At 38.8% G+C, this 27,280-nt stretch overlaps 1 pseudogene; it reads left to right on the top strand.

The window, feature by feature from the left end:
• The first annotated feature begins 19,202 nt into the window (after positions 1 to 19,202).
• Positions 19,203 to 20,123, top strand: LOC114498825 (annotated as a pseudogene).
• The last annotated feature ends 7,157 nt before the right edge of the window (positions 20,124 to 27,280 follow it).

Here is a 27,280-nt window from a genome sequence, read left to right as displayed (position 1 = left end):
CTGTGTAAAACAAGTACGCGTCTACCACTTTATTTTTTTTATCCAGTCCCAGAAGTTTCTCTGCTTTGCATTCTCCTGCCTCCCTAATTTATCACCAGTGGATTTCCTATAAGCCACTTATGCCTTCTCTTTTTATTGTAATGCATAAAATAAGGTGCAAAACTGCCATTTTCTGGAGCATTTTTTCAATCTGTTGAGATTTTGCTTCCCGGCAATTGTCAGTTTGACCTCAAAACAATTCTTTCAGGTTTGGGTGTTGGTTTATATTTTTATGTTGACAATACAGAGAAGAAATAAAGGTTGCATGGGGAGAAAAACTAAGTAAGAAGGAAAATGGGTTAGAATGAAAAAGTATTCCCCAAAATAACTGCTCTGCCACAAATTAGATGTGTGATATTTTCCATATTTAAATGCAGCAAAGGCTCCATCAGCAAAAACACAGTTGTGGGGGTTAAAAGCCACACGATCAGCATTGGTTTTTATATAAGTATTGTATTTTCAAGACTGGAAAAAATCTTCAGAGTCCTTAGGTGACCTTAGCAATCATATCACCATATTTCAATTAAGACAAGCATTCCAATCCCCATTGATTGGAATTCCCTTTTTTCTTCCCTTTGGGGAAGATCTAAAACATGTGCTTAGTAATCAAGGTTCAAGGGGGTGAGGCAAAGAAGGAGGGTGGGGCAAGAGCAAATTGAAAGGAATTTGAAATTTGTATGCCAGTTGCTGGCCAGTATTTTACTTAGTTGTGTTAGTGAGCTCCCTCAACCCCTTTTATTTTCACATTGTCTGCATTTACCCATAAATTGCAAGCCTACCTTTAGTTTATTTCTTTTTATGTATCAACTTAACCCAGCTTTCTACAAATCAGCTTACAAAGGTGAAGGGTCAGCTGACATTTCTGAACTCCTACTTGTGCCGGACACCACACTGAGAATTTCACATGGGCCATCCCACTTAACCCTCACCATAACTCTAGGAGGAAAATGGCACTGAGTCCACTTAAGAGATGAAAAAAGATAATGCTCAGAAAAGTTAACTGTCTTGTCTAAAATCACACAGATAAAAGTGGCAGAGGCAAGGTTCAAACCAGCTCTACCAGTTTTGGGGGAGGTTGAGATTCTCTGTTGTCTCTGTGTTGCACATGTGTTCCTTTGTTAAATATTTTTTCTGGATAAACAGTTAAATTTAACATATTATTTCTGCAGGTGTATCACTTTTCACTCTTTTTGCTAATAGTTTTTCATTTGAACAAAGCCCCTTCTACTTTTTTTCCCCGTCTACATATGAGGTCTGTCCAGATAAAGTCCAACCATTGTTAATATAACAAAAACAGTTTGTGGACATCGATGTAATCTGGAAGCTAAGGACAGTGGGCTGGAATGTGCATGGGTGAACAATGATGACTTCACTGTACTGGTCTGTGGAGGCGATAAATGTTGTTAAGTGAACATGTGTACTGTGTGGCTGTCACATTCAAAATGAGCAAGTGGAGCAACAAATTTCCATAAAATTTTGTGTTAAACTTGAACATTCCTCCATGGAAACTATTTTCATGACTCAGAAGGCTGCAGCTATGGCTAACTGGTGATTGACAGCTTCAAAATGACAACATGCCTGCTCATGCATCACATCTTGTACATAAATTTTTGGCGAAACATCAGATTACCCAGGTGACTCAGCTGCACTACAGGCTTGGCGCCCTACAACTTCTGGCTTTTCCCAAAACTAAGCTCACCTTTGAAAGGGAAGAGATTTCAGAGTGTTGGTGGGATTCAGGAAAATAGGATGGGGCAGCTGATAGGGATTGGGAGAACTGTGTGAGGTCCCAAGGTGCCTACTTTGAAGGGGACTGAGGCATCATTATCCTATATACAATATTTCTTGTACCTTGTATCTTCTTCAATAAATGTCTCTATTTTTATATTACATGGCTGGGTACCTTCTGGACAGACCTTGTGTGTATGTGTCTGTATGATATTCATAGTGAATTATCTGATATTACCATATGCAGTACCCTTTTTATTTAATAATATTTTCCCAGTAATGACATATTTTAGTATAGACTATTTCCCCTACTTTGTTTTTCTCCTGCCCTCTATGCCACTTTTGGTGCATGAATTTGCTGAACCTATTGACAGGGAAAGTTGGTCTGACCGCCATTACTGTTTTGAAGGAGCAGTGCCACATAGCATAGGAAAGGCAGACTCACGTAGATTCAAATCCTGACCTGTCGTGTGCCCTTGAAACAATTTGATTATTTTCTCTGTGCCTCATTTCCTGAACTATGAAAAGCGTGGTTAATGAAGTTTATCTCATAGGAAGGTTACAAAAATTAACTGAAATACATATGGAATAGTGTATGGAATGCAGTAAGCACACAGTAAATGTTCGCTCTAATACCACTTCCAAAGAATGACGTGAGGACATTCAGATTTTATAAGAACACAAGGCAGAATAAGAAAGATTTAATAAGTTTCTCTGAATATATCAAAACATTTTGTGGATTATGCCATTTGAATAGTGAATTATTTTTTAATCCATTTTCTCAATATGTTATACTTTAAACAAAATGTTCATATGAATGATGCCATCAAGTGTAAAACATTAAGTCATTAATTTTCAGGCTTATTAAAAGAAAACTTACCTGCATTCTACTTACCCCCTTTAGCCCTTGCCCCTCACGTGGCCTTCTCATTACATCTCTATCCTCTAGCCGTCTACCCTAGTGAGACCTTTACTTCCTTTGCTTAAATTTGTATTCATCACCTTTTTAAACAACTTGTTCAAGAAATTTTTTCTGATTTCACCTAAGTGTGAAGGCTCAAAGAGTAGAAACCCTATGAAAATTACACCAGTTAGAATTTGTTCATCATAACATTCATAAATATTTTAAGTATATCTTATATATTCTCTCTCTCCCACCAGATACCCAGTTGTCCAGGGGCTGGGTCATTTTTTCCCCCAGGATTTTCCTCATCACTTAATGAGATTCCAGTTAAGAACTGAAGATCCTGCAATAAATAACAATATTAGAAAACAAGCAGGAATGGGAGAGTAGTGTCACATGGCTATGTCTGGATGGAGGCTCATTTTCTCACCAAGCACACTTGGCTTCTGTATGACACTGAAGTAGAGAATATGAACTAAACTGGAGATGGGAAATGAAAACCACTGAACTCGGGAGCCAGCTGTCTAGTATATCCATAATTTACTTGTTTATTCAAAATAAATATTTTAAGAACATATTATACTGGGTTCTATGAAAATTCAAAATGAATAAGTCATTGTCTTCACCTTTAAGAAACTTGCAATTGAGCAATGATGGGTAAGGGGAAGATCAGCTAAGGAAGGATCCACTATGTAGAATGAAATGAACACTGTAAGAAAGGTGTAGCTTGACAATACCTTTAAGGTAGCTAAGATGATAAACCTGCTCCCAACTCCAACTACTACCTGCATCTCTGTTCATATTCATTGACTTACATCCTGTCACTATGAATGAATTATCCACATTTCCATCTAAGCCAAGCCCCTGCAGGTACGTAGTAGATCTCATCTTCTCTTGCATACCCAAGGCCAGGACTTGTGCAGGACGGTGAAGGCTGGTGTCATACAGCTGGAACCCATGGGGGTTGAACAGGAGATAGATAACCATAAGCTTCAGCTGAATGTGACTGTAACTATGTAGAAGACATCCGTGCCTGCAGCATCTCCCTAAGTTTGCAAAACATCCTTGAGCTCTATCTAACCAACCCTGTAAAATAAACATGAAGCCCATGTTCAGGGCTCATTGTCTCTCCATCAGAGGACAATGTCCCACCAGGTCCCCGTTTTTCCTTAAACTATGTGTTGTATCTTTTCTTCACCTCCCGCCAACTCCACTCAGGAACCCCCACTCCATGCTAGTCACAGCAAGGACTCTAGCAAATTTCCCCCTCTCTCTTCTGCATAACTAATTTTAAAACAGCTTTAATGAGATATAATCCATACACCACACAATTCACCCATTTAAAGTGTATGAATCAATTGTTTTGGGCATATTACATTATTAATTTTTTAACTATGGTCAATATATATATAACCACATTTGCCATGTTAACCATTCCACTCTGTGGCATTAGTTATATCCACAGTGTTGTACAACCATCACTGTTTTCTTTTTCTACAACTTTTTGTTAACCCGAACAGAAACTCTGTAACTGTGAAGCAAGTTCTCCTCAATCCTTAACCTCTGGTAACCTCTAATCTACTTTCTGTCTGTATGAATTTGACATCTATTCTAGATGTTTCATATAAAAGGAATCATGCAATATTTGGCCTTAAGTGTCTCACTTATTTTACTTAGGATATTTTCAACATTCATCCACATTGTACCATGTATCAGACATTCATTTCTTTTTACGGTTTGATAATATTATATGTATGTAGATGCCATATTTTGTTTATCCATTCATTTGTTGATGAACACTGGTGGTTTCCACATTTTGGCTGTTGTGAATAATGCTACAATAAACATTTCTGTACAAGTATCTATTTGGGTTTCTACTTTCTGCTCAATTGGGCACCTTCCTAGAGTGACATTGCTGTGGAATATAGTACTGTATTTTGCCGTGTATGACACAAACCCATGTTTTTGGCCCAAATTTTCAGGAAAAAATCTTCCATATTAATTTTTAATTAATTAATTAATTAACATTTAGATGCTCTTGTATTATAAAGGAATCTTAGCATTTATTTGTGAAAATATGGATATTGTTATTGCTTTCTAGAGTTACACTTTTAATGCATAAGCATAAATAAAAAATTGAAAGCATTTATATAGATATGGAATTAGTACTACCCATATGTAATATGCATCCTTATTTTTCCCTCAGCAATTTGGGCAAAAAATGTGCACTGTACATGGGAAAGTACAGCAATTCTCTGTATAGCTTTTGGGAGAACCAGCAAAATGCTTTCCATAGTGCCTATACCATTTTACATTCCCAACAGCAATGTATCCATATCCTCAGTAACACTTGTTATTTTTTGTTTTATTGATCATAACCATTTTAGTAGGTATGAAGTGGTAACTTGTGGCTTTGGTTGCATTTCCATCATAACTAATGATGTTGAGCATCTCTTTATGTTCTTATTTCCCATTTGTACATCATCTTTGGAGAAAGCCTATGAAAGTCTGATGATTGTTTTTAAACTGAGTTGTCTTTTTTTGTTCATGAATTATATAAAAGTGACTTACATTGGAGATAATAAACTCATATCAGATACATGATTTGTAAATATTTTCTTCCATTGTGGAAGGTTTTTTTACTTTCTTATTAATGTCTTTGGTTTTTATTTTAATTTTTTTTAATATGCTATTACAGTTGTCCCATTTTTTTCTCCCCTTTGTTCCCCTCCATCTTGTAACCAGCCTCCCACAATCATTCCCCCATCTTAACTTATGTCCATGACTTGTTCTTTGGCTTCTCCATTTCCCATATTATCCTTAACCTCTCCCTGTCATCTATTTTGTACCTACCATTTATGCTTCTTATTCCCTGGACCTTTTCCTCCATTCTCCTCCTTCCTCCTCCCCACTGATAACACTCCATGTGATCTCTATTTCTGTTAATCTGTTCCTATTTTAGTTGTTTGCTTAGTTCATTTTTGTTTTCACTTTTTTAGGTTTGGTTGTTGATAGTTGTAAGTTTGTTGTCATTTTACTGTTCATATGCTTGATCTTCTTTTTCTTAGATAAGTCTCTTTGACATTTCATATAATAAGGGCTTGGTGGTGATGATGAACTCCTTTAACTTGACCTTACCTGGGAAGCCCTTTATCTGCCCTTCCATTCTACATGATAGCTTTGCTGGATAGAGTAATCTTGAATGTAAGTCCTTGCCTTTCATAAATGTGGATACTTCTGTCCAGCCCCTTCTTACTTGCAAGGTTTCTTTTGAGAAAGCAGTTGACAGTCTTATGGGAACTCCTTTATAGGTAACTGTCTCCTTTTCTCTTGCAGCTTTTAAGATTCTCTCCTTCATTTTAATCTTGGGTAATGTAATTATGATGTGCCTTGGTGTGTGCTTCTTTGGGTCCAAGTTCTTTGGGACTCTCTGAGCTTCCTAGACTTCCTAGAAGTCTATTTCATTTGACAGATTGGGGAAATTCTCCTTCATTATGTTTTCAAATAAGTTTTCAATTTCTTGCTCTTCCTCTTCTCCTGCTGGCACCCTGTAATCTGGATGTTGGAACATGTAAAGTTGTCCCTAAGGTTCCTAAGCCTCTCATTTTTTTATTTTTTGAATTCTTGTTTCTTAATTCTGTTCTGGTTGAATGTTTATTTCTTCCTTCTGGTCCAACCATTGATTTGAGTCCTGGTTTCCTTCCCTTCACTGTTGGTTCCCTGTACATTTTCCTTTATTTCACTTTTCATAGGCTTCACTTTTTCCTCTATTTTGAGACCATACTCAGCCATTTCTGTGAGCCTCCTGATTACCAGTGTTTTGAACTTTGCATCTGATAGCTTGGCTACCTCTTCATCACTTAGCTGTATTCTCCCTGGAGCTTTGATCTGTTGTTTCATTTGTGCCATATTTTTTTGTCTTGGCACTCCTGCTATGTACTAAAGGGTGGAGCCTTAGGTGTTCACCATGGCTGGGCAACCCACTTGGCTGCACTATGGCGCTATATGTATGGTCCAAGAGGGAACAATGCCTCTTGGTCAGCTCTCGGCTAGCTTTCAGTCACTTCCTCTGCTACATTTAAGCAAATTTGGCCCTTCTGATGCTGATTCCTGGGTAGGTGGATTTGTGTATGTTCTAGGACTCTGTGGGTCTCTACAACGAACTCTCCTATGAGGCTGGGAGTTTCTCCCACTGCCTTAACCCTCATAGGTGTTTTCAGTCAGAGGTTTTGAGGCTTTATTTTCCTATAGTGGAACCCTGGGTTGCATGGTCTGTCTTGCTCCCCACTTGTTGTTCCTGGTTTATGTGCACACAAATGTGGGTCCACCCACTCCACCAGCTGCCACCTTGCCAGGTCCACCAGCTGCTGCCTCACTCACCCAGGTCCTCCAGCTCCTTCCTTGCCATTGAGTCCTCTCCACCCCCGCTGCCTGCCTCCACCCCTCCTACAGGTCTGAATGAATGTTTCTTCTTTAACTCCTTGATTGTCAGAACTCCATACAGTTTGATTTTCTGGCAGTTCTGATTATTTTTTGTTTTTAAGTTTGTTGTTGTCCTTCTGTTGATTGTGCAAGGAGGCAAAGTATATCTACCTATGCCTCCATCTTGGCCAGAAGTCATTATTAATGCCTTTGATGTGCCAAAGTTTTTAATTTTGATGGAGTTCAATTTGTCTATTTTTCTTTTGATATTCTGGATATTGGTGTCATATCTAACAATCCACTGCCAAATCCTAGGTCATGAAGATTTATCCCTATGATTTTTGCTTCTTAGAATTTAATGATTCTTAGATTTTTATCAATTTTGAGTTAATTTCCATATACAATGTGAGGTAGGGATCCAACTTTATTACTTTGCCTATGGGAATTCAGTTGTCCTAGAACCATATGTTAAAGAGACTATTCTTTCCCCACTGAATAGAGTTAGCACCCTAGTCCAAAACTAGCTCTGATCTTGTAGCTCAGTTGGTTAGAGTGTTATACTGATATGCCAAGGTTGTAAGTTCCATCTCTAGTCAGGGCACATATGAGAGTCAAACAATAAATGCATACATAAGTGGAACAGCAAATTGTTGTGTCTTCGTCTCTCTTTCTCTCTCTTTTCCTCAAATCTATAAATAAAAAATTTAAATTAAAAAACATCAATGGACCACAGACATATGGGTTTATTTCTGGATTCTCAACTCTATTCCACTCATGTATATGTCTGTCCTTCTGGCAGAACCACACTGTTTTATTACTGTATCTGTGTAACAAGTTATGAAATTGGGAAGTTTGAGTACTCCAACTATGTTGTTTTTTTTTTAGATTGCTTTGGCCATTTCAGGTTCTTTGCAATTCCACATGAATTTAAGGATTGACTTTTACATTTCTGCAAAATAGGCTTTTATAATTTTAAAAGGAATTGCATTGAATCTGTAGACTACTTTGGGTAGTATTGATACTTTAACAATGTTAAGTTTTATATCCATGAACTTTTCATCAGGAATGTCTTTTCATTTACCTAGATCTTTAATTTCTTTTAGCAGTGTTTTGTAGTTTTCAGCTTATTACTCTTTTTTTATCCTTGGTAAAATTTATGCCCAGGTATTTTTTCTTTTATATATGATTGTTAATGGAATTACTTTCTTAATTCTTTTCCTGATTCTTCATTGCTGATGTATTGAAATAACTGATTTTTGTGTATTGATCTTGTACCCTGAAATTTTGCTGATTTTATTTATTAGCTCTAGTAGTTTTCTTGTGGCTTCTTTGGTATTTTCTATATATAGGATTATGTTATCTGTAAATAGAGATAACTTTCATGCTTTGTTTCTTGCTCTGGCTCCAACTTCTAGTATAATGCTCAACAATAATGGTGAAAGTGGACATCTTTGTTTTGTTCCTGACCTCAGAAGGAGAAAGCTTTCAGTCATTCACCATGGATGTTAGGAGTAGGATGTTAGTTGTGGGTTTTTAACAAATGCCCTTTATCATGTTAAGGAAGTTCTATTCCCAGTTCACTTCTATACCTAGTTATCTGAGAGTTTCAATGATGAAAGTGTGTGTTGCATTTTGTCAAATGCCATTTCTGTGTCAGTTGAGATGACCATGTGGTTCCCCCACCCCTGCTTTATTCTATTAATGTGATTTATCACATTGACTAATTTTCTTACATCAAATGACCTTTGCACTCCTGAGATAAAATTTCACTTGACCATGGTACATAATCTTAATATGCTATTGGATTAGGTTTTTTAGTATTTTGTTAAGAATCTTTGCATCTATATTCATAAGGGTTATTGCTTATAATTTTCTTTTCTTGTGATGTCTTCATCTGGCTTTGGCACCAGGTTAATGCTGGCTTCATAGAATGAGTTAGGAAGTGTTGCCTCCCCTTTTAATTTTGGAAAATGTTTGAGAAAGATTGATGTTAATTCTTTAAATGTTTGGTAGAATTCACCAGTGAAGCAGTCTGGTCTTGGGCTTTTCATTGTTGGGAAGTCTTTTATTACTGCTTCAATCTCTTTACTTATTATAGGTATATTAAGGTTTTCAATTTTTTCTTGAATTGGTTTAGATAATTTGTGAGTTCTTAGGAATATGTGCATTTCATCTGGTGATCTAATTTGTTGGCTTACAATTGTTCATAGCATTCTCTTTTTATTTCTGATGACTGGTAGTAATGTCCCCACTTTCATTTCTGGTTTTAGATGTTTGTGTCTTCTTTTTTTCTTTTTTGGAATATCATTAATTTTTCTTTCTCCCTCTCCTTCTGCATTTCCCTTTTCTTCCTCAGTCCTTCCTTTCTTCCATCCTTCCATCCTTCCCTCCTCCCTTCTTTCCTCCCTCCCTTCCTTCCTTCCGTATTCCTCCCCTCCCCTCCCCTTTCATTTCTTCATCCCCTCTTCCTCCTCCTCCTTAATTATTATCAGAAGGCAGTCATGCTGTATAGTCTCCCATCATAAAAATAAAACCCTTCATTGACCATTTCCCCTCCAGCTACCACCCCAATTTCCTGCTCTAATATGTATCAAAATTCCTTGAAAGGGTGCTCTATACCAGGTCTTTCCAGTTCTTCTCCATTTCTCTCTAGAAGTCACTTCAATCAGATTATCATTGAAATGACTCTGGTCTAAATTGCTAATGATCATGCTAAATCCCATGATCACTTTTTTATCCTTACCTTACTTGGTCTATCAACAAATGGCATTTGACCCAGTTAACTAATGCCTCCTCCTTGAAAGATTTTTTTTAAAAAACTTGGCTTACTGGATATTATACTCTCATGTTTTTCCTTCTACCTCATTAATCTCTGAACCTAAGAACCTCTTAGGTTCTTCATTATCTTGCTGACCACAGAACTCCTCTCTCCTTTTCCTCCCTTAGTGATCTCCAGCTTCATCACCTTAAACACCATCTATACACAGAGGACTCCCAAATGTATATTTCTAGTTCTGACATCCTCTTTTTTGAATTCCAGTACCGTATACCTAATTGCCTTTTCAGCATCTCCATTTGTATCTCTATCATCTCAAGTTTAATAAACCCCTAATCTACCTCTTCAAACCTCCTCTTCCTGCTGTCTTCCCCGTTTCAGTAAATGCCAACTCCTTCCTTCCAGTTATTCAGGCCAAAAACTTGCACTTGTTCTGGACTCCTCTTTTTCTCTCAATTCTGCATCTGATCCATTAATAAATCATTTTGGCTTTTGAAATACACAGAAGCTGACCCTCCTCCCCCCTGCACTGATTCCAGTGCCATTGTCTTGCTTTATTGCAATAACCTCTCCAGTGCCACCATTGCTGCAATTTTTTGACTCCCTGTAGGCTGTTCTCCACCAGAGTGGTTTTTTTTTTAACTTCAGTTTGTTTAGTTATTCCTCTGCTCAAAATCCTCCAATTCCTCCTCTTTCACCCTGAGTAAAAACCAGAGTCCTACAGACCTCTATACAGTCTGTCCCCTTTTAAGTCTTTGACCCATTTCTACTACTCCCTGCCTTGCTCACTGGCTCGGGCTACACGAGTGCTTCTGTGGCTCCCAGCTTCCTTGCTGCTTGCTGCTGTCTCTGCTGGAAAGCTCTGCTCTCTAATAGCTCTGGCTCACTTTCTCCTCCTTCAGGCATCACAGCACCCTACACTTCATCCCATTCCTGGACTCTCTAGGCCCCTTCCCTGCCCTTTTCCTTTATAGCGCTCATCACCACCTGTCAGGCTATGTGTTTCACTTACCTGTGAATCCTGACAGGACCTTAAGCTCCAAAAAGGCAAGGATATATATCCCTGTTTGTTTTGTTTGTTTGTTTTTGCTGTTTTTACTCCCTTATCCACAGCACCACTAATCTCTAATGCTTGGCACAGTAAGTAAATGTTTGTTCCATGATGAATAAAAACACATCAGAGTATGTGTTGCATGAGTATACTGCTGCTATTAGTTTCTGTCCCCTAACTTTCACCTAATTTATTAATAAATTCATTAATTGTTCAACCTAACCATTTTACAATTGAAGAAACTGAGGCCTTGAGGGGCTAAATGACTTACCTAGGGTTATAGGAGAATTTGGTAACAGACCCTCAAGTACAAGTTAGGGCTCATTACATTCACCTTCCCAGTGCATCTAGAAGAGGCAAGCATTATCACAGAGCCAAAGCCAGAGAGTGAGAGAATGACGAGCCATCATGTAACTATCTCAAACTGCTTTGTTTCTAACCTCAAACTGGAAAATCATTTCTGGTTTGGCAATTTAGACTCACTGCTCTGGGTTGATTCCTCACCCTTGGTCTTGTTTCTGTGTCAGGGTGATGTATTTTTCTGGCCACAGTTAACAGATGCATCTTTATATTTCTCAACTAAGCATGAAACCACTTTATGCTCTGCTAGTTGCTGGGAACATTTAGGCAATCTTGGGCAGGACTGTTAGATTCCAGGGCATCATGGAACTGATGAGTTGGAAGGAAAGTAGGAGCTTACCCAAGCCAGTCTGTTTTACAGCTGAGGATCCTGAAGCCTGGGGGTAGGGACAGGAGGTGAGATCACACAGGTTTCCTCACTTTGTGGGCAGTGTTGTTGCCACTAGGTAAGCTTCTGCCAGTTTGTTCTTTCTCTTTCCTAAGTAATGATGAAGTCTCTTTTCAAACTGGACACCTATTTTTTAATCTCTTTTCAAAGCTTATATATTTATTATCTACAGAAACAGGTTTCGTTTCTTTTGAGGTATTACTCCTATGTCAGTTCTTAATTAGACCAGAATGAATGTTGTGCTGAGTTTCTGGTTGTTCTGTACTCTGTTCCTCAGACCCTCACATAAAGGAAGGTTGTCCCTTCTGCCTAGAAAAGATATAAGTACAATCAATATGCTGAGGGGCCTCAGTGAGTCCCTCCCCTGCTGTGCTCACTAACAGAGATACCACGTGATCAATTTAGTCATTGTAGGGCCTCAGATTTGCAGGGCACTTGAGAATTTACAGAGTGCATTCATGCAGTCATTTGATTCCCTTGGCACCTCTGTAATATAGGCAGGAGTGATGATATCTTCATTTTATAGAAATGGTGAGAAAACTAAGTTTTGGGATGTCATATAGATTTTCTAGAGTCACGTAACTGGAGAATGGCAAAACAAAGAGTTTTTACTCAGGTTCAGTTTTTGTTTCTGCTGCAGTGAAATTGTGGTATGTTTTGGACAGAATAATAGCCAGTTACTACAATTGATCTGATAGTTGCAATATCAATTGTACTTTGTTGTTCTGGATATTCTTTCAGCCAAATTTAATACTTACTTACCATGGGCCAAGCATTTTGCTAGGAGCTGGGGATATGGAATGGATATAATATAGCTCTTGCTTTGCTGGCATTATTATACAAGCTAGACAGGCCAACAAATAAAAACATCAATATGATCATGTAAGTGCCATAACAGAGAAATTAACTAAGGAAATCCATATTTTAAAAGAAAGAATAATGATTAGTTCTATAAATAAAACTGTATTGAGAGGAAGAAATAGCTGGGAAGGAGGGAGTATAGTTCCATCAGCTGAAACTGCACATACCCAAGACAAGCAAGCAAGACAAAGCCTGGCGTTTTAACAGAAACGCATGTCATGTGGGCGGGAGTGCCACACGAGAGAGCCATGACTAAAGATGAAGAAACCAGGTGGAAACCAGGCTATGGAAATTACTTCTGTGGTGTCATTAAAGAATTTGAAACAAAATAGGGACATAATTACTCTAGCCAGGTTGGGAGATGAATCTAAAATCCTGAGGACCGAGACCAAGAGATGGTTACTGCAGTGACCCACGGGAGGACTCGATTTATTTGATGCTGAGGATCTGTGATCTCTTCGAAGAACTATGAATTGGAAAGAAAAGTATGTTTTCTAAATTATGAAAGAGTGCAAAAATAAAAATTAATTTGCTTAATTAAAATTTCCAAAAAATGTACATTGTGTCCATTTACTAAATTATTTAATTAACAGTGACAAAAAAGTCATTGCTTTTAAAACAATAGGTTAGGTTTTCTCACTCTGTAAGAGTTGCAAAGAATACAAAATTATTGCTGAGAAATCATAGCCAATGGAAAGCCAAATAATTTCCAAAGGAAGTCATAAGAAGAGCCCTTGTTCATGAAAAGAAAGATTACTTTGTAGAGTTGTGGGTGCATTGGTACATGTTTCCTACGGTGTGAGATGGGGCCCCTGAGTCAGCATGCCCAGGATTTCCAAGGTGTTAAAATGACCCTAATCTCTGGCAGAGGAGCTGGAGGTAGAATTGAAAGTGCAAGAGGATGAAGAGGTTTGGTGGTGGGGTGTTACTGGTTGAAGAAGAAAGTTTGGGCAGAAAGAAAACTGAACCAGAGATGTTTATCTGCTCTCGTATATGGTGTACTACTGGCTGGCAGTGATCTTCAGAAAATCACTTCATATCTCTGTGCCTCAGTTTCCTGCTCTGTCAAATACATGGTTGGTCTAAAATCAGGCCGACAGAAGTAATTGACATAATGCCTTTCAAATTTATTTTTATTATTAAATTAATTCATACATTTGGTTTCAAAAGTCAAATTATATGTCAAGGCTTGTAGCAACAAAATAGTGGTACCCCGCTTAATGTCCCCCCAACCTTTGAGTCCTGTTTCCAAGGTGCAATTAACTTTTAATTTCTTTAACAGCTTCTCCTGGTAGTCCTATCTTTTTTAAGTAATATGTTTATTTTATAATTTCTTAGTTTTTCAATATTGTATCATACAGGAGTCAGAATTAGAGTTGGGCACTGCGGCACTCACTTTAGGCATGAATTTATAGGGTGCTCCAAAACTCAGTTATTAAATCACATTTTAATGCATTATTCTAAATGAAAATCTTGCAAAAAGTCTATGATAAGCAAAATATCAAAATTTCAGTGAAGCCAGTGTCTTACAGGGCTAAAATTAGGGGTTAGAGAGTAAAGCTTAGCTGTACAATGGTAGGGTTGAATTCTGCCTGTACTTGAACCTTTGATAATGGATGGTAGGAATACCTACTATACAAATTATAATTTGACTGTCCTGTACCATGCACTGGCTCCCTTCTTTTCCTCCCCCACCCCTACCTACCTAAAAGAGCACACTGGAATCACCTGGGAGCCTTTGAAAATTGTCATTGCCCATTCTGTATCCTAAACCAATTAAATCAGAATGTCTGGGTTGGGAGGTGGGCATCTGTATTTTTTAAAGCTCCCTACATGGTTCCAATGTGCAGACCAAGTTACGAGCCACTGCAGTAGAGTGAAATCACAGTTTTAGTTGTAAAGTGCTTACATCAATCATTTGGACCATGTGCAAATTATTCACAGCTGAGTCCTGAAGTATACTATAATTATGTTTTCATATTGTATAAGTTTTTTTCCTTTTTATTGAATTTATTGGGGAGATTCTGGTTAACAAAAATTATACAGGTTTCAGGTGCACAATTGCACAGCAAGTCATCTGTACACTGTACTGTGTGTTCACCACCCCAAATCATCTCCTTCTATCACCGTTTATTCCCTCATACCATCCTCTGCCTCCCCTCCCCTCTGTCATGACACTGTTGTTCATGTCTATGAGTTTTTTCTCTTTTTGTCTTTTCTCAGTCCCTCCACACCCCTCACCCAGCCCCACAACCCCTCCACAGCTGTCAACCATCTATCTATAAATCTGTCTCTGTTTTGCTTGTTAGTTCATTTTATTCATTAGATTCTGCATAAAGTGAAATAATATGGTGTTTGTCTCTCATTGGCTTATTTCACTTAGCATAAGGCTCTCCAGGTCCATCTATGCTTTTGCAGAGGGTAAGATTTCCTTCTTTTTTGTGGCCGAGTAGTATTCCATTGTGTAAATGTACTGCAGCTTCTTTAACAAATATATTTCATTGATTATATTATTACAGTTCTCCCAAATTTTCTCCCTTTGACCCCCTCTACCCAGTACCCCCCATTTCCTTTAGCAATCTCCTCCTTAGTTCATGCCCATGGGTCATGCATATAAGTTCTTTGGCTTCTCCATTTCCTATGCTATTCTTAACATCTCCCTGTCTATTCTCTAACTACCAATTTGTACTTCTAAATCCTTACATCTTTTCCCCCATCCTCCCCCTTCCCAACTGATAATCCTTCAAATAATCTCCATATGTATGATTCTGTTTCTGTTCTGCTTGTTAGCTTAATTTGTATGTTAGATTTAATTGTTGATAGTTGTGAATTTATTGCCATTTTAATGTTCATAGTTTTGATCTTCTTTTTCTTAAATAAGTCCCTTTAACAGTTCATATAATAATGGCTTGGTAATAATGAACTCCTTTATCTTTACCTCGTCTGGAAAGCACTTTAGCTGCCCTTCAATTCTAAATAATAGCTTTGCTGGATAGAGTCATCAATATTGTAGGTTCTTGCTTTTGATCTCTTTGAATACTTCTTGCCAGTCCCTCTTGCCTACAAAGTTTCTCTTGATAAATAGCTGGAAGTCTTATGGGAACACCTTAACTATCTGATTTCTTCTTGCCACTTTTAAGATTCTCTCTTTATCTGTAACCTTTGGTGTTTTAATTATGATGTGTCTTGATCCTCTTTGGGTCCATCTTGTTTGGGATTCTCTGTACTTCCTGGTCTGGTATGTCTATTTCCTTCACCAAATTAGGAAGTTTTCTTTCATTATTTTTTCAAATAAGCTTTAATTTCAATTTCTTGCTCTTCCTCTTCTCTTTCTGGCACTCCTATGATTTGAATGTTGGTACATTTGAAGTTGTCCTAGGATCTCCTTAGCCTATCCTTGTTTTCCTGGATTCTTTTTCTTCTTGCTGTTCTGATTGAATGGTTGTTTTTTTCTTTCTCATGTTCCAAATCATTGAGTTGATTCTTGGCTTCATCTACTCCACTGTTGATTCCCTGTAAATTTTTCTGTGTTTCACTTAGTGTAACCTTCATTTCTGCCTTGGTCTTTTTATATTCCTGAAGTACTCAGGGAATTACTTGAGCATCCTAATAACCAGTATTTTGAACTCTACATCTGATAGATTGCTCATTTCCATTTTGTTTAGCTTTTTCTCTGGGGTTCTGTTCTGCTTTTTCATTTGAGCCATATTTCTTTGTATCCTCATTTTGGCAGCCTCCCTGTGTTTGTTTCTATGTACTAGGTAGAGCTGCTTAGTAGCATGGCCTGTTATAGGCCATGGATTATAAGTTGGATTGAGTGGAACCTTAGGTAATCATCAGGGTGGGGCAACATGCGAACCAGATCAATAGAGTCTCTAATATGGTGTTACTGCTCTGTGGCTCTGCATAGGGTAGGGCTAAGAAAGGGGTCAATGCCTTTGCCTGGCCTCTGGATTTTTGTCCAGGAAGAAGTTGACCCTAGCACTCACCTTGATGCCAGACACTTCAATTTCTCCCTGTATGTCACTGGTGCCCTTCCAGCTACTGCCCCAGTGCTGAAACCCAGAGGGAGTGAGTCTGCATAAGTCCTAGGTCCACTGTGGACCCTTTAAGAGGAGTCTGCTGGAAATCTTGCAGTTTTTTCTACCACCTTGATCCCCTACTGGTTTTTACAGCCAGAAGTTATGAAGACTTATCTTGCTGTCACAGAACCCCTGGGATGGGTGGTCTGGTGTGAGGCTGGATACCTCACTCCCAAGGTATCCCTCCTGATTTTTATCTATCACGTGTGGAGGGATAAACATGAATGGTCTCATTCTGCATCTCCCTGCCTTTCTGTGCATCTCCACATGTCCATCCCTCTTACCAGTCTGGATGATTGTGGCTTCTTTAAATTCTTGGTTTTTGGACTTCCATATAGCTTGATTTTCTGAAGATTCTGGGTGATACTTGTTTAATAGTCTAGTTATAATTTTTTGCTGTAGTTGTGTGAGAAGGTGAGCCATACTAACTTTCGTCTCCATCTTGACCAGAAATGTACTGCAGCATTTTTATCCACTCATATACTGGTAGACACTCAGGGGGCTTGGCTATTGTAAATAACACTGCAACCAACATAGTGGCACATGTATGCTTTTGGGTTTCTTCAGATAAATTCCCAGAAGTGGAGTCACTGGATCATAAGGCAATTTCATTTTTAATTTTTTGAGGTATCTCTATACTGCTTTCCACAGTGGCTGCAAACCCTGTATAAGTTTTTCCCTTGCAAGTAAAAACAAAAGCCTCATTTTTACAGTTGCTTAACTCTATATGTCCTGATCTTTAATTTATCTAGAACTATCTGGCAGAACTCTGAAATGCTTCTTAACTAAACATATCAGGGGCATATTTTTTTCTTGGACACATCCTCTCCAATGTCACTCTCACGCTCTGTTCCGGCCTGCTGTATAGCTGCCATCTGGGGCAGCCCTTCCCGTGTCTCCTGTGTTAGGTCCCAAATCACCTTTATGCTTGGTTGTTCAAACCTTTTTGTTCTTGAACATTTCCCTGTATTATTTCTTTGATAATTTTCTTCTCTCCATTGTTTTTCCCCTGGAACTGTTGTTAATTTAGTTGTTGGATCTCCTAGATTGATCTGATAATTTTCTTATCTTTCTCCTATGATCTTTTTTGTTTTATTTCCTAGAAAATGTCCTCAAATGTTATCTCTCCATTCTTCTGTGACTTTTAAATGTCTACTTTATTATGTTTTTATCTCTTAATATATGCTCCTTAGTGCTTTCTGTTTTCTTAACATCCATTCCTTGTTTCTTGATTGCAAGAATAACTACTCCATTTCTGAGGACTTTAATATTTTCATTATAATTTTTTCAAGTTTCCTTCTGCATTTTCTGTTTCCTCAAATTTTTTGTGGTTTGTAAGTTTTGGCACCTAGCTTTCATGTGAGACATTTTTCTTAAAAATTGGGCAGTTCTTGGCTCTGCTTTCATTTTTAAGAGTGAAGCACTGAGAAGCGGATTGGAAACTGTGTATGAACAGGGCTGACTGGTGGTTCACAGGGTGCTGCGGCAGCTACTTTTTTTTGTTTGTTTGTTTCTGTACCCTCCTGCTCTTCACATATCAATATGTATAGGCCTTTCCTCTTGGGCTGCCTTGAGAATATGAGCCTGATTGCAAGAATTCCTATAGGTGAGCATAATGGTGGGAAGTAAGATAGACAGAGAGGCCTATATATTTCACTGTTCAGAATCCAAATTTTGACTTAATCTCTCTGTTTTTAGAAAATACCAAAGACAGGGAAGGCTCTACCCACAGAGATTGTATTTTAATTACTCAAGGGGTTCCTTGCTTTAATAATTTTTAAAAGCTCACCAGTTAACTCTAACCCATAGACAGGGAAGATGGAACGTCCACTGCTATAAAGTAGTGAGGACAGATGGACGCAGGGCACAGTGAGTTCTTACCTGTGTCTTGGGGAAGGCAGGGAGGCTTCCAAGAAAAGGTCACATTTAAACTGAGTTCACTTGTGAATTTAGAATTTGAAGCCTTAGGAAAATGTTGCTAGAGATCTGTCTTTATATTTTGCGTGTGTGTGTGTTGGGGGCAAGAGGTGGTCCTGCCATCAGGGGTATAACCTGCTTGTTGGGCCAACATTGCCGGAGAAACACCCAGGACGTGGACAGATTCTTATCTCTAGCTTCCTCACTAGTCATCAGAGTGGGCTCTCATTATTTTATAATTCCCCAAATCATGCCTTATGGTCAATTAATATTTTGAATTCACAGTTTCTCCATTAATCTTAATCTTATTGGCAATATATTTACAAATTATTTTCTAGAAGGTTTCTGCAGAAAACAAATACCACCTGTTATAATTTTTGCTCTTCTAGTTCCCAATGACAATTACCTGGGTTTGAGCACCTGAGCTCTCTCCACTTTCACGCCATCACCTCATATGCACAGAATCCAGCCTGGAGTGGCTCTTTTAAGATGCCTCTTCTGTGTTCTTGGGAAGCTGGTGACCAAGGTGTCTTGAGAGCCATGGGTCACCCTGCTTTTCTCCAGTCTGTGGTATAACTCCTGGAACAGTGGCCATGGCATGTTCAGCTGTGGCCGGAAAGCCAGGGGCACTTTCAAGCCCACCATGAGGCTCTGTTTGTGCTTTGGCTCTGGCATGTTGGGGGTGCCTGATGGGACCAGGAGAAGGCAGAGAGTTTGGTGGGGCCAAGGTCGAGGGGCAGCTGGCTGGACAGCAGGAATTAGCAGCAGCTGGAATGGAAACTGCCCAGGCTGCTCGTGGACCCAGCAGAGGAGACCCCATCAACATGGAGGGTTTATTGCCATCAAAAATAAGGTTTAGTCTTGAAGATAATGCACAATTGGTGTCTATGAGAAAAACTCTAAAAGTGTAGAGACCTCATTGTGACATATCACTGGTTTATTTAACTTGGAAAGTTATAGATCTTGTCAGAAATGCTCCTGGGGGTATTCTTGACTTAAGGTTGCAACAAACCTGGGAGTACGGAAACTAAGAGTGTATAACATCACCAATGTCTTAGTTGGGATCAACCTGGTTGAAAAAAAGTATAAGAACCACATATGAAGGACAGGATCTGATCTCAGCAACTTTGGAGCAGTGTCCCTGAGGAAGAAGCTGCAGGAGGAACCTTCTGCCTTACCAGCTATGGAAGGTGCTCTGGATGAGTTGATGAAGGATTGTGCTCAGCAGTTGTTTGAGTTAACAGATAACAAAGAAAATGAAAGACTAGCTAGCATGTGTGACATGTCAAGATATTCATAGCATTCAAGCCATCCATGAACAGGGAAGTTATGGCAGTGAAAGCTCCAGCAGAAAGCTGACTGGATGTCCCAGCCCCAGAGAAGACTCTATCACAGTACATACATGGAGCCAAAGAGCCCATTGAGGGTTCTCTTTGTGTGAAGTGGAAGGGGATCACTCAAGTAGTTAGGTGTCTGAAGGTTTAGGGACCTCCTCATCTAAAAACAAACACCCAGAAAACCCTAATAAAGAAGAAAACCCTCCATAGCAAGGTGGAGAATTGCTTGCAGTAAGCAACTGATAGGATTTGAGGATTCATGTATTGAGTATTTTGGGGACATCCCATGTGGATGATTATGCACCAAGTCTGATTCTCAGATCAATAAATGACCCATGAAGTGCCCTCATTCTCAGTCAGAAGTAGTATTAAGGCCAGGAGTGTCTTTGAGTAGTTCATTACCTAGATTACTGGATTATTATGGTTTCCACATTTGAAAACAACTCTTTTTATAATTATTCACTGCTTTTTGTTAGTGAAATAGATATTCTGCCTACTGAAACAACTCCATCACAAATAGTGTCACTAAAACAGTTAGGCCTGAAATGGAAGGTCCTTTGTAGACTCTGCCTCTTCCTTCAAGGATCATGTACTGTTGGCACAAAAGCAATTGGCTTACACAACTCATGTCTGCAATCAGCTGCTGTGCATTGGGCGAGAGTGCATACCCATCTAAATATGATGTCTTTATGTTTATCTGTATAATGTTTAGATTACTTACATGTGTATAAGTGAATCTTTTCACCATTGTATAGCCAAAACAATATATATAGACAAATTCTCTAATTGCTGTGGCATATGTAACTTATTAGAATCCACTGAATGAGGGTGAGAAGAGAGTTTTTTCCCAACTTCTACATGATACTACATGATACTTCTAAGTATCATAAATTTGCTATACATTTAAAGTTTGTGGGTTTAATTAAAGAATTTCAATATGATTTCCAGTGCTAGAGTTGGATTTCAGGCTACCTACAGTTACTGTGTCTGAGCAGACTGTTGGCATGCCCCAAGCCTTTAGGGGTAAGTGTAGAAATGCCATCAGGTAGTGGCTTAATTGATTAAAAGACACAAATTCAATCACAGTGGCAATCTGAAACTATTTTAACTTTTTTGCCAGTAGATTCTCTAATATGTGTCTGTTGCAGTCCTGCTCTTCAATCAAAGCAGTTTACTTATGAGTTTCTTGTACCTACTCTGCCCTCTCTCCAGCTCTCATCCCCCATTTCCAAGTGCTTCGCTAGTTTTACTCACTGGGCAAATTGTTTACCACCCTGTGTCTCAGTTCACTGAGTAGTTTACCATTACACTGTGAGCTCCTTGAGGGAATTTGTCTTAATCATGGTAATACTCAGAGGCTTGGCAAATAAGGAGTGCTCAGGAAATGTTGGAACAAATCAGTGAGTGAGTCAGCAAATTGTAAAATTAGACTAATAATACTTGGCTTGTCTACCATACAGGATTCTTGTGACCATCATTCAGAATTATATTTTAAATATCTCTTACTTTCAAAGAAAAATCTGAAGCAACTTGAAATTAAGACCATGTGTTAAAGGATTTAGAATGGGAATAAAAAACCAAAATATTGAAAAATAATGCTGAGTGTTTAGGATTCACATGCCTCTGTGCTCCGGTGGCTTTTGCCAGTCCTGTCCCTCTGTTGTGCCCTGGCTTCTTCCCTCGGTGCAGCGCCTTTTGGCTTGCTCTCCAGCCCTGGGACTGCTAGTAGTGCCCCTCGTTTGGGACGTGCTTGGTGAACCTGAGATTTTAGGCAGGAGTGTGTGTATATAGATCAGGTACAAAGTAGAATTGGCAGATGTCAGTTTATATGTGATGACCAAAACCTCAGGAGTACATGAGGTTATCTAATGAGGGCATAGCATCTAATGAGGAGAAGGGGAGAGGCCAACAAACATCTATATTTAAAGAGAAATAAGGAAGAAAAAGCCTTTCCTGAGAAGGAACAATTGTGGGAGGGGGATAAAGAAGGTAGTCCTCCAAAACACCAACAAAGGAAGTGTTACATAACAGCTAGGAATGACCAGCCAGAGAGGAAATAAAGCAGGGTCCCATGCGTTGCAGTCTATAATGATGAACAAAACAGGAGGCTAGAAACAAAAGGGAGATATGTCTCACCAATTAATTCTGCAGCCCTGAGCCTGGTCAGGTAAGATTGCCCGGTGTTCTGAAAATCACAAGAAAAACCAAGATAACTCAGGATAAGGGCAACCCTTCAAGTTCTGTATGTATCGTTTCCACTATATGGAAAAGATTATACACTAAGAATCCTGAAACACTGATTCAAAAGAACCTATGCACCCCTATGTTCGTAGCAGCACAATTTATAGCAGCACAAGGGCTAGAGACAGCCTAAGTGCCTATCTGTAAATGAATGGATCAAAAAACTGTGGTACATTTGCACAATGGAATACTACACAGCAGAAAGAAAAAAGGAACCCCTACTCTTCACAACAGCATGAATGGAACTGGATTATATTATGCTAAGTGAAGAGTTTCAAGCCAGGTGGCGAACGACAAATAATGTATGTTCTCACCTATAAGTGGAACCTAATGAACAAAACAAACAAATGAGCAAATTAGAACCAGAGGCATGGAAACAAGGAACAGACTGACAAGGACCAGAGGGGAAGGGGACAAGGGAGGAAAGAAGGGGAAGGGACTAGTTAAAGAACAAGTATAAATGACGTGTGGACATGGACAACAGGGTGGGGATTGACTATGAGAGCGGGGGTGGGGGTGGGCCGGACAGAGGAGACCAATGGGGGAAAATTGGGACAACTGTAATGGAACAACAATTTTAAAAAAATGCTTTGAGACTGTGTATTGATCTCAAGGTCTGGAAAGGGGAGGAGGAGGGGAACCTAGAAGCTGGCTATGAGCATAAAACCCCTAAAATCCCAATAGTCAGTGCACTCAGACTAGGTGGGTGCCTATATGCAGCTTCATGCTCGAGTGTATTTCACAGACACACTCACTACCTTATTTCCACTATATGTGGGACACTTAGACTAGCCGGGTACCAACTTGCAGCTTTGTGCTCAAGATTATTTCATAAATAAACTTGCTATCTTATTTCCACTACATGTGTTGTCTGTCACTTGAATTCTTGTGAACAAGGCAAGAACCAAGGAAGGGGAGTCCTCTAACTTGGGTCTCCCCAGTAACAGAAACATGGCCAAAGGCGGCAGCATTGTTTCTGAGCAGCAGTTCCTCACTTGTGAAATATGACAAATGTTCTACTTTACAAATTGGTCCAAGAGTAAAATGAGAGCATATGAACAAAAGTTTTTTGTAACCATAGATGTGTTATATAAAGGAGTATTTCCTATCACTCCAAAAAAAAGAGAAAGAAACAAAGAAAAGAAAAAAAGAAGAGAAGAGAAAAGAAGAGAAGAGGAAAGAAAAGAAAAGAAAAGAAAAGAAAAGAAAAGAAAAGAAAAGAAAAGAAAAGAAAAGAAAAGAAACAGAAAAAAGATGCCTCTTCTGCTCCTGACAAGTGCTGCCTGTCCATAAACTCTCAGAGAAATAAATTCTAAAATGCAAGACTCACCTCACACCTTTATCCTGCCCTTTCCATTTTGACCTTTAGGAAACCCTATCATTTACTTTTCTAACTACTGACTTCCCAAAATTTGACTGGCTGAGGAGCAAGATAGTGAACAGGAACATAGGAACTTTTGTCTTTGTGGAGCAAGAGAGACCTTAATATAAAGAGTGTTTTGAAATTGTATTTACCTTCAAAAGCAAACTAGTCAGTATATCAAAGAATGCATACCTGGAAAATGGTTAGGGCAACCTGATATTAAAAAGCAATCCTGTCTTATCTGTGGGTGGAGCAGGGCAAATACAGTCAGTTCCTGGGAACAAATTGCATGCTTATACTTGAAGGCAGAGACTTCATCATCATTATCCAGACTCCTGGATTAAGGTAGCCAAAGGTGAGGGAGAAAAGAAAGGCATTTTCATGGGCTTAGTAAGCGGGAAAAGTCATCACAACCTTCCCAGTAGGGAAATCCTATGATTCCAGGTTATGCAATCTCCTTGCTGGTATCTCTCTTCAATTCATCTACTGGCTGGTCACTTCACCTCTCTGAATCTCTGTTTTCTCATCTGCAAAGACACTAGACCTGTACTGCACATTATGAAATCCACTCGCCGCATGTGATTATGTAGCATCTGAATATGGCTAGCCTGAATGGAGAGATGCTGTATTTTGAAGGAGCTGGATTTTGAAGATTTAGTACAAAAAAAGAATGTAAAATACTTTATTCATAATTTCCATTGACTATATATTGAAATGATAATATTTTGGATATATTGGCTTGGGTAAAATATGTTATCAAAATCATTTTTACTTTTATGGCTTTTCAAAATCTGAAAACTGGAAAACTTGGAATTACATATGTGATTCTCATTGTAGATCATGTTTTATTACTATTGAACAGCACTGTCCTTGATGGTATATGAAGTCCCTCTCAGCTTCCCAATTCTATGACCCTAAGTATTCTTTTAAGTAATGATTCTCTGGTAGTTACTCAGGAGAGGGAATAATTCAGGGAGCATTTAAATAATTCTTGCCTGCATGAAGATCAGAGTCTCACCATAGAGGCTAAGTTTTAAGTCAATTACAAGGTCTTGAGTTAACATTGTATCACATTAGCACATGATATAATTAATGTCTGATCTTTCTGGCTCAATGAACATGAAGCAATTAGAAAACAATCAGACTGGATCTGTTTTTAAACTAACAGGATGTAAATAAAAGTAAGGGAGCCCTAGGTGAATGCAATATTTCATTCTGGGGAAATTCCTAATGTACCTGGAATTTTCAAGCATTCTTCTACCAAGGAGGTAAGACATAATTTCTTTCCCTGCCCCTGGCCTCTAAAAGCTGTTGGTTTGTGCCCTGGCTGGCATGGCTCAATGGATTGAGTGCCAGCCTGCAAACCGCAAGTTCACTTATTCACTTCCCAGTCAGGGCACATTCCTGAGTTGTGCACCAGGTTCCCAGTTGGGGGGACACGAGAGGCAATGGATTGATATATCTCTCACACATTGCTGTTTTTCTCCCTCTCCTTCTCTCTCCCTCCCCCTTTCTCTAAAAAAATAAAATCTTTTTTTTAAATGATATAGATCAGAAACTCAGATTTTTAAAAAGATTTTATTTATTTATTTATTTTTAGAGAGGGAAGGGAGAGAGAGAGAGAAAGAGAGAGAGAGAGAGAGAGAGAAACATCAATGTGCGGTTACTGAGGGTTATGGCATGCAACTCAGGCATGTACCCTGGCTGGGAATCGAACCTGTGACACTTTGGTTCGCAGCCTGCACTCAATCCACTGAGCTACACCAGCCAGGGCTAAAAAATAAAATCTTAAACAAAAAAAAAAAACAAACCCTGACTGGCATGGTTCAGTGCGTTGGGCATCATCCCACAAAGTGAAAGGTCATGGGTTCAAGCCCTGGTCAGGGTACATGTCTGGATTGTAGATTCAATCCCCAGTTGGAGTGCATGTGAGAGGCAACCAATCAATGTGTCTCTCTCCCATCAATGTTTCTCTCCCTCTCTTTTCCCCTCCCTTCACCTCTCTCTAAAAATAAATAAAATCTTAAAAAAAAGCTGTTGGCTTGTATGGTACCTTCTAATTGAGAGCAGAAAAATAAGAGAAATTTAGAGGCAGGAAGATACATAATGCTAATAAATTAAAAATGTATAGTAGATGAATGAAATTTAACCTTTAAAAGACATTACTAATACCAAAAAAGCAGAAATTTGGAAATCTGTCTGGTATCATTATGGTCATTGATATTCAGATAGGAATGGTTCAGTTAGTATTTCAGGGAGGAAGAGACACTGTCTGAAGAGAAATGATACAGACATCTCAAAAGACCAACTGTAAGTATCCTAAAGTAAAGTGAGATGCACAGTAAATTCAGGTTCTGAACTGACTTTCTAGCAACATTTTAAACTTGCTATGAAAACATCAAACATGTTGAAGAAATGTTTTGTTGGCCAGGATGCTCAGTGGACTGGAGCATCATCATGTACACCAAAGGCTGGAGGGTTTGATTTCCAGTCAGAGCACATACCTAGGTTGTGGGTTCGATTTCCAGCTGGGGCACGTTCTGGAGGTTACTGATCATCAGTGTTTCTCTCTCTCCCTCCATCCCTTCCTCCCTCCCTCCCCACCCTTTCCTCTCTCTCCAAAGTCAACAAACATATCCTCAGGTGAGGATTTTTAAAAAAGAAAGAAGTGTTTCATTAATTTGGCAGATTTCCTTAGCCTGAAATTTTGCTTAGAATTTTGCTTTTGACCTTCTGGCTCTTCTCTTTCCAGTCCTCAAAAGAGCCAATCTACTTAAGGCTCTTAAGGTAGAGAAGGTAGAGAAGATAAGGTCATTGCTGTAACTGGAGCTGAGTTCTTTCATTTGAAAGCAGAAATGCATTTACTCATTTTTGATAAAGTCATTCAAATCTCTCCAGTCCTTTAATAATCTTCATTTTACACTTTTACAGCACTTTACAGCAAATTGTAATTAGGTTTCCACTAAGCAGTAGAAAAAAATTATTAATATGTACTCCAATGTGAAAAGAACAAAGTTTAAGTCATGCCCCTATTCAGGTGGAAGAATTTTTGTCTTCATAGAGCGCTTGGCTCTCCAATCTGGTTCATCCCTCACCTACCCATTGTAATGACAAAGTGATTTTCAAGGAAGAGCAATGCTGCGCAGCAAACAGGACATCAGTGAGATCTTCCCTCTCACTGTCCTGTGATAAGCTGAGCTGGAGCTCTTAACACATCTTCCTATCTTCTCTTTATGGGATTCACACCTTCTCCCATGGGAGAAAAAGAGCACATGGTATTTCCAACTGCTGTGTAAACTTTTTGAGGCCAGGAATTCATTTATTTTTTCAGAAGCTTGTATGTTTGACACACACAGAATTCACTAAATGGTAAATTAAAGGGTGTTTTTAAAAGAGTTTTCAGGCATAGGTACTTCATTCCCTTCAGTGAAAGCTAGAAGATAGGTATTTCTGAGAAATAACTGGTTTATACAGAGACTTAGAATGCATAAATCAGAGTTCAGATGTTTTCTAAAACTTGAAGAAGCTTCTGGAGACATGTGTGGGGAGTTGGGATGTTTCAGATGTCACTGAAGAGCCAAACACAAACAGTAAGAAAGCTGCCAGCTGCCTTTCTGCACGTTGCAATGACAGAATGCAGACGTTATTTTAGAAAAACAACTGACTGCAAATATTCTTCCATATAAGCAGGAAGGGAAGATGGGGAAAGCTTCAGAAAACATTTCATGCTGGGATTTTTCACAGCTTTCCCAGCCCTAGAGGTTTCAAGAGAATTGTTTCATGTGGTCTTTGGCTTCTGCTTACAAAATCT

This window comes from Phyllostomus discolor, chromosome 6 (assembly GCF_004126475.2).
Source record: "Phyllostomus discolor isolate MPI-MPIP mPhyDis1 chromosome 6, mPhyDis1.pri.v3, whole genome shotgun sequence".
Taxonomy (NCBI): domain Eukaryota; kingdom Metazoa; phylum Chordata; class Mammalia; order Chiroptera; family Phyllostomidae; genus Phyllostomus; species Phyllostomus discolor.
This window is presented reverse-complemented; position numbering and strand designations above follow the sequence as displayed.